The sequence below is a fragment of the Netta rufina genome, assembly GCF_964035555.1.
Source record: "Netta rufina genome assembly, chromosome: 4".
Classification (NCBI taxonomy): Eukaryota; Metazoa; Chordata; class Aves; order Anseriformes; family Anatidae; genus Netta; species Netta rufina.
Genome location: NC_140127.1, coordinates 51,965,911 through 51,975,811, shown reverse-complemented (window position 1 = coordinate 51,975,811; position 9,901 = coordinate 51,965,911).

Below are 9,901 nucleotides of genomic sequence, written 5' to 3'. Positions count from 1 at the left end.
ATGTTGATAATGAGAAGCCTAAGCAAGTACAGCAGGAGATAGTAAGCCAACCTCCTATATGTGGGATCTGTTTAATATTACAAGCTTCTGTGAGTTCACAGATGCATCGTTGCATGAGGCTGGAACAAAACACTATCCTTAGCTGACAGAATGCTTTAGGAACCTGCATCAAAAGAGTCTATTTTTGAAAGAGTGTGTTGTTCAGAAGTCATACAAATTTTTTTTTGTGCAAGTGTTGTTTTCTTTGCATTTGTGGTTTTCATATTATTATTTATTATTATTATTACTACTACTACTACTACTACTACTACTAATATATATATATATATATATATATAAATCTAAGCTTCTTTTGAGCTTCCTTGCTGCCCTTGGAAGCAACAGCCTACCTACAGGATTTGGGCAGAGAATACCCACAGCAAGATCTAGGACTGATTTAAGCCTTCCAGTAACCTCCTCTAAACAACTGGCTGCTCTCTTACACGTGAGATAGATCCTCTTCTGTTAAGGCTAAACTCCACAGAAAGACTAACACTAAAGTTGGTTTCATTAATAATTGCATGTAAAAACAACACACCGGTAGGGATGTTTTATTTTTCCTGACCAAGGTGTTTCCTGCTTGGCTCACGTTATGATTTAGAGGCACTTAGAAGTCTTATTTTGGGATACAATCTATTCTCAGTCCAGCTTCTTAAAGTTTAATAGTGGAGAAACAATCTTCCTTTAATATATCTGTAAACTGCCAGGACTTACCAGGCAGAAAAATACCTGGTGTAAGGAGTTCTGGCTGTTGACCTTACTTTAGTGTTAGAGTTACTGGCTACATGCCAGCTTGAGCTTTATCAAGAAGGAATTTTCTCTTGTCTGTTTTCATTATTTTGTCGTTTTATTTATTTTCTTATTAATTATATTTTCCAGACTTAAAGCTGTAAAATACAGGTTTCAGTGATTTCTACGCCAAATTTTCATTTAACTTATACTCCAGGTTATTTTCTCTGGTGGGGTAAGGCAGTGAAAAGTGGTCAGTTATTTTTCCTTGATTATTGGTGTATCAATTTTTCATGAGTAAATAGGAAATATAACTTTTGACATATAACCTATCTATCTATTTTTTTTTTTGTACAAAAGACACAATCTTTTGAATTAATTTAATTCAGCATTTCTTATCCCTCCATGTGATCTTCTTACCTTTACATCTTTCAAAACAGAAAAAATATTTTCTAATGAAAATCTAAATGTGGTAAGAGCATGTTCGATAATGATAAAGGTGTTGAAATATATGGAGTTCAGTAAAAACAGGAAATGTTATGAGGATGGGTGATTCATTGCTGAGGCGATCCGCTCCGGGGCAGACACGTTCTGCAGTGGAGCGGGGGATCAGACAGGCAGGGCTAATTTTTCCGGCACCAGGCCCACTCGAAGGAGCCGCCAGGACCCGGCAGCCCTCGTGAGGGAGGTGAAGGAGGGGAGAATGACGTGTAGGCAGAGCCAGCAGCGCCCCCTCCCAGTCATTCAAAAGCTGCTCCTAGGGAGCATGAGCGACCAGGAGAGAGGCAAACAAGATGGGCAAGCAGGGTGTGGCGCGTCAGAAGGGAGTGGCGCGGCAGTTGGCGTGGCAATTGGTGCAGGCAGGGTGAGCAGTCAGGGCAGAGCACTCCCCCCTGCCCATACGAACACCTCCTCTAACGGTGGTCTACCACTAGTTCAGCTGCAATAGTGTACACCAGGCACAGTGCGCTCTCCAGGAAGTCTGTACACACCCAGACCGACTGCCCACTCAAAACTGCGGCAGTTCAGGTCTCCGGGTGCAGGGAGTGCCTGAGCCTGTTGCTATCACCTGCGGGGGGCAAAGAGACTGTGTGCGTGAGGTGCGAGCAGGTGGACGACCTGGTCTGCCTTGTGGCAGAACTCAAGGAGGAGGTCAAGAAGTTGAGGAATATCAGGGAGTGTGAGCGGGAGATAGACTTGTGGAGCAACTCCCTGAGTGGCCTGAAGGACAGGTACTGGGGTGAGACACCCCAGATGGGGGTGGACCCCCTGCCCTGTTGCTGTCAGGCAGAGGCAGGGGACCTAGGAGTTGAGGAGGAATGGAAACAGGTCCCAGCTCGACATCGCAGGAGATGCCCTTCCCCACTGGCCCCACCTTCCCAGGTGCCCTTACGCAACAGGTTTGAGGCCCTGCAGCTTGAGAGACCGGTAGCTGAGGAAGAGGTAGAAAGTCTACCCAGGAGGATGCCTAGGGTGAGGAAGTCAAATCCACGCCTCAGGACTGCCTCCACCAGGACAGAAAGAAGGGTGATTGTTGTGGGCGACTCCCTTCTCAGGGGAATAGAGGGACCTATTTGTCGCCTGACCCTACCCGGAGGGAAGTCTGCTGCCTCCCTGTGGCCAGGGTCAGGGACATTGCCAGAAAGCTTCCCAACCTGGTCCATCCCTCTGACCATTATCCTCTTTTAATAGTCCAGGCTGGCAGTGATGACATTGAAGAGAGAAGCCTGAAGACCATCAGATGGGACTTTAGGGGACTGGGACGGTTAGTGGATGGAGCAGGAGTACAGGTGGTGTTTTCGTCCATCCCTACGGTGGCAGGGAGGGGTACAGAGAGGACACGGAAAGCCCACCTGATAAACACATGGCTCAGAGGCTGGTGCCAACACAGAAATTTTGCTTTTTTTTGACCATGGGGCGCTTTAGTCAGCACCCGGCCTGATGGCTGCAGACGGGTCCCTATTTCTATGGGGAAAACGGATCCTAGGCCAGGAGCTGGCAGGGCTTATTGAGAGGGCCTTAAACTAGGTGAGAAGGTGGACGGGGCTGAAACAAGGCTTGTTAGAGCTGTGCCAGGGGTGACAATGGCAAGGCTGGGAGAGAAGGCAATGGCCTGACTGAAGTGCATCTACACTAATGCACGCAGCATGGGTAACAAACAGGAGGAGCTGGAAGCCATCGTGCGTCAGGCAGGCTACGACTTGGTTACCATCACGGAAACGTGGTGGGACCACTCTCATGACTGGAGTGCTGCAATGTCTGGCTAAAGGCTCTTCAGAAGGGACAGGCAGCATGGAAGGGGTGATGGTGTGGCTGTCTATATCAGAGAGAGTTTTGATGTCACGGAACTTGAGGCTGGGAATGATAAGGTTAAGTCCCTATGGGTTAGGATCAGCGGGAAGGCCAACAAGGGAAGCATCCTGGTGGGGGTCTGTTATAGACCGCCGAACCAGGATGAGGAGACTGATGAGGAGTTCTACAGGCAGCTGACAAAAGTTGTGAAATCGTCAGCACTTGTTCTTGTGGGGGACTTCAACTTCCCAGACATATCCTGGAAGCACAACACAGCCCAGAGAAAGCAGTCTAGGAGGTTTCTGGAGAGCGTGGAAGATAGCTTCCTGACGCAGCTTGTTAGTGAGCCCACCAGGGGAGGTGCCCCGCTAGACCTTCTCTTTACAAACAGAGAAGGACTGGTGGGAGATGTGGTGGTTGGAAACTGTCTTGGGCAGAGTGACCATGAAATGGTAGAGTTCTCCATTCTTGGAGAAGCCAGGAAGAGGACCAGTAAAACTGCTGTATTGGACTTCTGGAGGGCTGACTTTGAACTGTTCAGGACTCTGGTTGGTAGAGTCCCTTGGGGGGCAGTTCTGAAGGGCAGAGGAGTCCAGGAAGGCTGGGAGCTCTTCAAAAAGGAAATCTTAATGGCGCAGGAGCAGTCTGTCCCCACGTGCCCAAATACGAGCCATCAGGGAAGAAGACTGGTCTGGCTGAACAGAGAACTGTGGCTTGAGCTTAGCAGGAAAAAGAGCGTTTACAATCTTTGGAAAAGAGGACGGGCCACTCGGGAGGACTATAAGGATGTTGCGAGGCAGTGCAGGGACAAAATTAGAAAGTCCAAAGCTCATCTGGAGCTCAATCTGGCTACTACTGTCAAAGACAACAAAAATGTTTTTACAAATACATTAATGCCAAATGGAGGACTAAGGAGAATCTCCATCCTTTACTAGATGCGGGGGGGAACTTAATTACAAAAGATGAAGAAAAGGCGGAGGTGTTTAATGCCTTCTTTGCCTCAGTCTTTAGCGGCAAAACCAGTCGCTTTCTGGATACCCAGTACCCTGAACTGGTGGAAGGGGATGGGGAGCAGAATGTGGCCCTCACTATCCATGAATAAATGTTTGGTGACCTGCTACAGCACTTGGATGTACGCAAGTCGATGGGGCCAGATGGGATCCACCCGAGGATACTGAGAGAACTGGCAGAGGAGCTGGCCAAGCCGCTTACCATCATTTATCAGCAGTCCTGGCTATTGGGGGAGGTCCCAGTTGACTGGTGGCTAGCAAACATGATGCCCATCTACAAGAAGGGCTGGAGGTCAGACCAGGGAAACTATAGGCCTGTCAGTTTGACCTCAGTGCCAGGGAAGCTCATGGAGCAGATCCTCTTAAGAGTCATCACGCAGCACTTGCAGGGCAAGCAGGTGATCAGGCCCAGTCAGCATGGGTTTATGAAAGGCAGGTCCTGCTTGACAAACCTGATCTCCTTCTACAACAAAGTGATGCGCTTGGTGGATGAGGGAAAGGCTGTGGATGTGGTCTACCTTGACTTCAGCAAGGCTTTTGACACCATTTCCCACAGCATTCTCCTCAAGAAACTGTCTGCTCGTGGCTTGGAGTGGTGTATGCTTCATTGGGTTAAAAACTGGCTGGATAGCCGGGCCCAAAGAGTCGTGGTGAATGGAATCAAATCCAGCTGGAGGCCAGTCACTAGTGGCATTCCCCAGGGCTTGGTACTGGGGCCAGCCCTCTTTAATATCTTTATTGATGATCTGGATGAGGGGATCGAGTGCACCCTCAGTAAGTTCGCAGATGACACCAAGTTAGGTGCGTGTGTCAATCTGCTCGAGGGTAGGAAGGCTCTGCAGGAGGATCTGGATAAGCTGGACTGATGGGCTGAGGTCAACTGTATGAAGTTCAACAAGGCCAAGTGCCAGATCATGTACCTGGGGTGCAGTAACCCCAAGCAGAGCTACAGGCTAGGAGATGAGTGGTTGGAGAGCTCCCAGGAGAAGGACCTGGGAGTATTGGTGGGTAGTCGGCTGAATATGAGCCAGCAGTGTGCTCAGGTGGCCAAGAAGGCCAACGGCATCCTGGCTTGTATAAGAAGCAGTGTGACCAGCAGGTCTAGGGAAGTGATTGTCCCACTGTACTCGGCTCTGGTGAGGCCACAGCTCAAGTACTGTGTTCAGTTTTGGGCCCCTCACTACAAGAAGGACATTGAGGTGCTTGAGCGAGTCCAGAGAAGGGCGACGAATCTGATGAGGGGCCTGGAGAACAAGTCCTATGAGGAGTGGCTGAGGGAGCTGGGGTTGTTCAGCCTCAAGAAAAGGAGGCTCAGGGGTGACCTTATCACTCTTTATAAGTACATTAAAGGAGGCTGTAGAGAGGTGGGGGTTGGTCTGTTCTCCCATGTACTTGGTGACAGGATGAGGGGGAACAGGCTAAAGTTGCACCAGGGGTGTTTTAGGTTGGATATTAGGAAGAACTTCTTTACTGAGAGGGTTGTGAGGCATTGGAATGGGCTGCCCAGGGAAGTGGTGGAGTCACCATCCCTGGAGGTCTTTAAAAGACATTTAGATGTTGAACTTAGCGATATGGTTTAGTGGAGGACTTTTTAGTGTTAGGTCAGAGGTTGGACTCAATGATCTTGAGGTCTCTTCGAACCTAGATAATTCTGTGATTCTGTGATTTTTTTTTAATGCTGCTCTATTTTTACTCTGAAGGACAATATGTTTTAGTAGATTTTAAGACAACATTGTTAATATATAGATATTTATTATTTTATCTTTGACAAAGGTGGTTTTTTTTTTTTTTTTACTTTGTTATCTGCTTTTAGTAGTCATCTCTTAATATGAACTGTCTGATGCAAACAGATGTCCTGTCAAACGTTGATATTTGGGTAAAGCTCTGCTGAAACAGTTTCAGCAGATGGAGCTAGTGTGCTTCTAATCTTTGACAACTGTGCCTACTGTGAAAAAGATGAGCACAAAAGCACACAGGACTGTGGCTAGGGATTTATTGGGGTCAGTGCTGAAGACTTTCTTTTGGCTTAATGGAAAAGTAGCAAGCATAAGTGGAAATTAAATACCCTTTATCAAGCACTGGTGGCTATGAAGAGTGCAGCTGTGTGATTCAAACACTTATGTACCATAGCATGGCAAAAATCGTAGAAGCATATGTAGCTGTCTCCCAAGTTTTTATGATATCCTGCTATTTCACAGTTACTCTCATAGAATAATACACTATGTTCATGAAGTGCCATTAAATATTAAGGGATTCAGAAAACATGTGGTTGATTGTTTAGGTCTTATGGGGCATGCTGGTCATATTGGGTTATGGTAAACACGGAGAAGTCCCTGTGGATCTGCAGCCAATTACTTCAACCCTGAACTGACCTGAAGAATAGATTTCAATTATATTCAGTGACAAGGGACTTGTATAGTCATTGACGTTTACAGAAATTTTAATGTAGGAAGATGCTAGGAACACCCTTCTTCCCATCAAAATACTAATAAGATGTCTGCTGGTTAGTAAAAATAAAGCCTGTTGTTCTCCACTTCTTAAACCATGACCTTCCACACTGGAATCCAAGTTTCCTAGTTCCAAAGGTACCACCAAAGCTCCTCCTGCCCCCAGCATTCAGGGCACAGATAGTAGCGAGGGCTTATCCGTAGTTCCTGTTCATAACAACAATTTCTCCTTTTTCTCTGAACTAATTTAGATGATCCTTTCCTGCAGAGGGTGTTCCTGTGACAGCAGCTCTTAATGAATATGAAGGCTCATAGCTATCCAAACATAAAAAGTGAGAAAAAAAAGTGTGGGTTCTTGGATGTAATCCACAGGGCCCAATGTGAAGTACAATAACACCTATAGCACCTATAATCCATGTAGAGCTCCAGGGTTGAACCTGCCACTGCTTCCTTTGCCTTGAGTCACACTGGTGAGTGTATGTAAGGGAGCCAAAAGACCTATAGAGCAGAGCTGTCCTTACCATGGCAGCCTCGCTGGATTCAGTTCTCAGTACGGCAGTTTTCATTTGATATCCTAACAAATGCAGAAGATAGGAGCCTCAAAAAACTCTGCTTTAACATGGTGCTGGAGGGCAATGACAGATGAAAGAGAATGCTCAGATCTGTCAGCCAACTTTTGCAGTTGTTATACCCTGGATAGATCACCCAGTGACTTGGGATTTAATTTGCATACCTATACGTGCAGGCAGGCAGGGAAAGGGTTAGAAGGTAGGAAAGAACAGTTCAGTAAACTTTCTAGTCTGCACAAAACTTCAGGATATTCTGCTTGTGACATCAACTTTCTAGGCACTGGTAGCATCAAGAAGCTGCCCTTTGTCCTTGCCTGGGGGGAAGGACTCACCCTGTTCACACCCCTGATAACTTTATTTCAGTACTCTGAGGAGAGCTATGTGCTATTTCAGAAGTTTATATGCAGTATCAGTGCTATCAGATTGTACCTTCTGTACAGTTCTCTGATTCTTACATTGTGATTTAGTGTAGTGCATTACTAGAGCAGTGTGAGAGTTTCAAAGCTGTCATTGGTCATTGCTACAGCAGCATAACACTGACAAGCAACTGATGGAAAAAAAGGTTTTATTACTATTCTGTTCTCTCCTTGTTGCCCATTTAGGTCTTCAGCTTCTGTACTTTAATGACTCTATACTCTGCTAAATTTTTGAGCAAAGTTTCAGTGGGTATAAAGTAAGGCATTACTTTGTTATCTGCATGTCTGTTACTGAAAGGACAATTTTTGCTTTATTGTAAATTGCTTGCTGCAGCAACAAATTAAGCCATGGTTCTGCACACACATACATAAATTTGACATCCTGGTTTTGAATTCATGTTGTTTCGTTTTCATGACCTAATTTAAAGTTTGCAGACTTTAAAAGATTTTCTTTTGCAGATTGTCATCTATTGTTAGTATTTCAAAACTTTGTTCCATAAGTCCATAAGACCTTGATTATCCAGAACCCTTGCTGGAGATTACTGCTCTAAGATGCCAGGCATGTAGTGTAAAAATGCAGGAATTCAACATATGTAAGATTCTGCTCTGCATTTTCATATGTCTCATGTTAGTTATATACAGCATATATCCAACACTAATTATATTTGGAGTGCAATTTCCTGTAAAGGAGCAAACATTGCAAAATGTCAGTTAATTTTAATAGTTACTATGAGTCAGCTGAGTTATGACAATAAATCCCAACTTGAAACCCAGAGATTTTTATTATCTTTTTTTTTTTTTTTTTTTTTTTTTTTGTTTAACCAAGTCTCTGACAATATTTCTGAATGACTAGTGCTTTTATTGTTCATGGTCACAGTCTGTAAAACATTACTTGTGTTAATTGCCTTCTGTAAATTCCTTGAACTTAGTGCATTAAAAGTTTTGTTTAAAATTGCATTGTTGTCTGCAAAACAACATATCCACAGTTTCCTTTTCTGCTATGAATGACATGTCTATGTAGAAAGCTGGTGCACAATAAAAGACAGTTTGAATTTACAGTGTGTGGCTTACAGTGTGTGGCCCTGGCTCCAAGTGAGGCATTCCCAGCACAGCTATCTATCTCACCTGGCTGCAGGTGTCTCCAGGCTTCTGCACTGCCAATGGAGAGTCTCCTGCAGAGGGAGATTCCAAGCACATAAGATAGACATGTGCTGTGATCTCTGTTCCAGAGATCTCTCTGTTCCATGCTCTCTCCCCACTATGACTCTAAAGAGAGTCTGTGGAGAACAGATCCCACCTCAAGTGATGTGACATCTCTCCCTCTCACCTGCTCTGCCTCTCACTGCTGCCTATGAGACAAATGTCTCCACACTGAGTTTGGAACTAATTGTACACGCTCTCAAAGATATGCTCATGGGGCACAGACTCCCTCTGCAACCAGCAGGAAAAAGAAAGAAAAAAAAAAAAAAGAAAAAGATTATTTTATTTGGAAATTGATTCAGAACAGGAGAGGCTTTGCTTCTCTTTTTCCTTCTCTGGTAAAAGGAGTGGCAGACTATCCTCCAAAGCATAAAGTCAACCTTTGTGATGGGCAGATAAGGAGCTGGTATTAAAAAACTCATAATTTACACTCTCCCTAATTCATGACACTCACTGTCTTTTCCATGTTGTCAAACCAAAGTGATAGCTTAATAACAAAAATTCTATCTGTCTAAAGATTCCCAGAAAGCGAATCAGAGTCCCAGGGGGTAAAGACTTTACATCCAGTCTTGGGCTTTGATAGTACTCCAGATATTGCCAGGGAATATTTAAATAAGCAACATACGGAATTATTTTCCCAGTGGTAATACTTAATAAAACTAAAAGTACTGTTGGTTCTTTATTATTGTGAAACTATGTACTGTGCATTTACAACCGATATGATCATTTCAGTGAAATATCATCACCTTGCTGATGTCACTGTTTTAAACCCATGTGAGCCGCTGAAACTACATTATGCAGTAAAATAATTTTAAAAGAAAATGGGTCATAGTAGATAGCCAGCAACACACATGAGATGTGTGTGAGTCCTTAGAGCTTTGTAAGGACTAGTGTAGGAATTAGACTTTGTTAATACTTTCTCTTAGGTTCTTGACAGGAAACAGGTAGGAAAGCTGTAAATCCTTTGCAAAGAAAAGTAGAGATGCTGCCTTTCTGAACACCAGACAAGGTCTTATTACTGACAAAAGAGATCTTAGTTCTGGGCTGACAGAGTAATGTCACCCTCTTGGTAGTGCTAAGCACTCATGAAGGAGGTACATGGAGGGAAAGAGTTTCTATATCACATCAGCTGTGGTTAAAGAATACATTACTTAATGACTACTGAACAAACTAAAATTTAGAACATCTTGCAATAATAG